Source organism: Silene latifolia, chromosome 6 (assembly GCF_048544455.1).
Source record: "Silene latifolia isolate original U9 population chromosome 6, ASM4854445v1, whole genome shotgun sequence".
Taxonomy (NCBI): domain Eukaryota; kingdom Viridiplantae; phylum Streptophyta; class Magnoliopsida; order Caryophyllales; family Caryophyllaceae; genus Silene; species Silene latifolia.
In genome coordinates this window covers 55,390,030-55,394,332 of record NC_133531.1, presented here as the reverse complement: position 1 = coordinate 55,394,332, position 4,303 = coordinate 55,390,030, and the positions used below count along the sequence as shown (strand labels likewise).

Below are 4,303 nucleotides of genomic sequence, written 5' to 3'. Positions count from 1 at the left end.
CGACCACATCTATTTAATTGTGAACACGAAACGGACCGATCAAAAATGGCGCCGTTTCCGGGGACAGTGTTAGCTTGATTTAGATTTTCTTACATTGTTATTAGTTGTGTCTTTCTTTGCCTTGGGGAAGTAAAACTCCTCAAGGTTTGTTCTAATTGTTTTCAAGTTGTTTGATATTTTTCATGTCTAGAAGGTCACAAGGTGATTTGTTACCTTTTGATCGTGAAATTGAAAGAACTTTGACAACCAATAGGAGACTTGCTAGGAGGAATTTGAGAGGTATTGGTGAGGTTGTAGATATTCAACCAACTATTGAGTTCATCAACCCTTTTGCAAGAGAAGGTGAGGAGAACCCATTACAAAATACCCCACAAAATCAACCTACAATGCCTAAGTTTTCATCACATTCCGTACCCACCGAGGAGAACCTACCCAATGGTACTCCCACACCACAACATCTAACCGGAAATTTTATTGCCAAATCCGCCTTTATCCAATTAGTCGAAAGGAGCCAATTTGGGGGGATGCCTAGTGAAGACCCTCATTCTCATATGGAAACCTTTTGTGACTATTGTGATGCGATTTCTCAAACCGGTGTAACTCAAGACCAAATTCGATGGGTCTTATTTCCTTTTTCTCTAATTGGCACCGCGAAACAATGGTTGAAGGGCCTTGATAAGGCCACTCTCGGAATTGATTCTTGGAAGAAGTTGGCTCTAGCTTTCTACAAAAATTCTACCCACCGGAAAAGACTAACATGCTAAGAGCTCAAATTACGGGTTTTAAGCAAAGGGATGAAGAATCTTTGTATGAAGCTTGAGAGCGGTTCAAGGGAATTTGTCGCTCATGTCCTCACCATGGACTTAGCGAATGGTTCTTGGTACAACAATTTTGGAACGGTTTATATGAAGATTCAAGGAACATTCTCAATATGGGATCAAATGGAATGTTCACCGAAGTTGATGACAATCAAACATGGAACAAAATTGAGGAAATGGCGGTCCATAACTCACAATATAGTAGACCTCGCAAGGCTACTAGAGGAGGAAAGCATGAAGTGGACTCCGTTACTCAATTGGGTGCTCAACTTAGTGCTCACATTGACACAATCAATTTGAAGTTTGAAAAAGCTATGGCTAGACTTGAAGAAGTCTCAAAATCACCAAAGCATCATGTTAATGCCATGACGGCATCTTCATCAATCCCAAGTGGGATATGTGAGAATTGTGGAACTTTGGGACATGACCAAAATGAATGTAGGGGAACAAATAAACAAGTGAATGCTTTCCAAGCATACAAGAGTGGTACCCCTTATTCCAACTATTACAATGAAAACACCAAATTCCATCCAAATCTCTCATACAAAAGCCAAAATGTTCAAAACCCTCAAACAACATACACCCCACCTCCCATGAGAAACCAAAATCAAAGACCCTTTTATAATCAAAACCAAGGTTACCAAAATCAAAATTCATACAATCACCAAAATGACCAAGGTTTTGATGTTCAAAAAGCGGTCCTCCAAATGCAAAATAATCAACAAGAATTTTTCACTCAAATGCAAAAAGATAGTCAAGCAAAGGAAACCACCATCAACAACATCCTAGCTCACACCAATATGTTGGAAACCCAATTGACTCAACTAGCATCTTCAAGCTCACAAAGACAAAAGGGGCAATTACCACCACAAGGTAATCCCCCAAGACATGAAACGGTTAGTGCCATTCACTTGAGAAGTGGTACAAGGTATGAAGCACCGAAGAAGCAAGTTGAGGATGAAGTTGTGGAAGCTAGTGATAAGGAAGAAATTGTGCAAAACTCCAAAGATGGAGAATCATCAAAAGAAGAAAGTTCAAAGAAAAATGAAGACAAGGTCAAGGAGAAGGAGCCCATTGTGATTAGACTTCCTTTTCCAAGTCGTCAGGCCAAGCCCAAATTTGATGACCAACTTGGAAAGTTTATGGAAATTGTGAAGAATTTGGAAGTCTCGATTCCTTTCACGGAATTAATCAATCACGTGCCGGCCTATGCGAAATACATGAAAGACATCCTCACAAGGAAGAAGTCGATCCGGAAACTTGAGACTATCGCCTTCACTAAGGTGAGTAGTGCAATACTTTAAGGGAGTTCACCTCCGAAACTAAAGGATCCGGGAAGCTTCTCAATACAGTGTACCATTGGCGACACAACGATCAACAAAGCCTTATGTGATCTAGGGGCTAGTGTGAGTGTTATGCCGTACTCGGTGAGTAAAAGGTTGGGGATGGGAGAGCTTAAATGCACCAATATCACACTCCAAATGGCCGATAGATCGACGAAGACACCATTAGGGATATGGGAAGATGTCCCCGTACGAATTGGGAAGTTTTTCATCCCGGTGGACTTTGTCATTGTTGACATGGAGGAAGATTCCAACATTCCAATCATTCTAGGAAGACCCTTCTTACACACCGCGGGTGCGGTAATTGATGTGAAACATGGTGATCTCACTCTAGAAGTGGGAGATAAAAGCATAACCTTTAATCTTGACAAGACTATGAGAACTCCTCGTTTGCATGAACCGTGTTTCATGATTGATCATTATAGCCGGAAGGATGATAGGAAGAAGTCGGAACTCCAATGGAAGAAGAAAATTGAAGATGCTCCATTCAAAGAGCAAGTGAATTGTGACAAGGAGAGCTTGCAAAGCTCATCAAAATCAAGCGAAGAAGAAGAGGATGGCCTCATTGGCCAAGAGAAGAATTTGGGAGTGTTGTCTCCATCAAATCAAGAGATTTTCAATGATCAACTTAATGAAGTTTATGGTCTTTGGGACGACGGATTTGAAGGGATTTTTAATCCCTACATTGGTAATGCCATCGATCAAGACCGACAACAAGGGCCAAGGTCTATTGAAGAGCTTTATAACGATAATGAACAAGCTTTTGGTTATTTCTTCAAGGTGTTCAGCAACATCAACAACACCTTGAACATGCCCCCTTGACATCTCATCAAGAATGAGAGTTTGGTGGAGTCCTCCCTAAACCACCATTTATAAATATTTCTAACTCCCTAACTCGCATTTCAATTCTTGTATTGCATTTTTGTCATCTTTGGATTTATTTTTATATACTTTGATCAAGATAATTGTCATGTTTGAGAGAAGTGAGGGAGGGACTAATGGTCTCAATTGATGTGTAGTGCTTTAGCTTAGTGTGGGGATAGCAATTGCCTAGGCTATCCATGCCTTAGTAGTGCACCCACAATGAAGAACACGAGATATGAAGAAGAATGGAAGAATGACAAGGGATACGCATTGTACACGGATGGAACTGAATCCGGGTACAAAGGGGTCGAATCCGAGCGGATTCAGGAGAATCCGCCCGTTTTCATGCAATCCGCACGTGTTGGGTAGAAGACGCACGTCCCTATGTGCTGAACTTTTGAAATATTTTTGACTGTAAGAGAATCCGGGCGTCCTACATCGAAAGCCGCCCGTCTCTGAAAATACGCCCGTCTTGAAGGGAAAACGCCCGTCTTCTTGGCTGAGGAAAACAAGGAAAATCCCTGTGAAGGAATCCGTCCGTCTTCTGTAGAATCCGCCCGTCCCGTGTCTGCAAATCCGAGCGTCTTCACTAAAAGACGCCCGTCTTTAGGCGAGTTTTTCCCAACCCAGAAAAGGCAGAATCCGCCCGTCTCGAGCAGAAACCGCACGGATTGTCCCTGCAGTTCGAATTTTTTCGGTCTTTATAAAACCCCTCCCACCTTCATTCATTCATTCATTCGTTCATAACACTACTCAAAAACATCAAAACCCTCACCTCTCGATCACAAAAACAAAATCCCTCAACTACATTCACCAAAATCAAATCAAAACATCCTTTTAACAACAAATCAATCACTCCTTTTTCAATAAAAATCAAAACCAAGCACAAAATCTTCAACCTTTGAGTCGATTTTCGAATTCATAAAGGCAAAGCCTTTCACCTTTAAATCAATTTGGGTACACTACAAATTGAAGATTTTTCATTCTTTTCTTGGTTAATTCATCAATGGCAAGGACTAAGGGAGCAACAAAGGCAACAAAGGCACCAAAGGCAAAGACACTTGCATCAAGGCAAAAGGCTCTTCAAGCAAAGAAAGCATTGGCTATGATGGTAGCAACCCCAAACTTGGAAGTGCAACAACAACAACAACCTTCTATGGGAGCAACAACATCTACTACTCCGAAATTGATCAACTTTTGCACTATCCGGAGGTAACTTTTATTTCCAAAACCCATAGAGATACTTTTGCCAAGTTTGCTAGGAAATCATTTCAATCC

The 4,303-nt window shown here is 41.2% G+C and overlaps 1 non-coding gene across 1 annotated transcript; it reads right to left on the bottom strand.

The window, feature by feature from the left end:
- Nucleotides 1-757: 757 nt before the first annotated feature.
- On the bottom strand, nucleotides 758-864 carry LOC141589165 (small nucleolar RNA R71). The gene has a single exon (XR_012520114.1). It is a non-coding gene; the product is annotated as a small nucleolar RNA R71 (small nucleolar RNA).
- Between the last annotated feature and the right edge of the window lie 3,439 nt (nucleotides 865-4,303).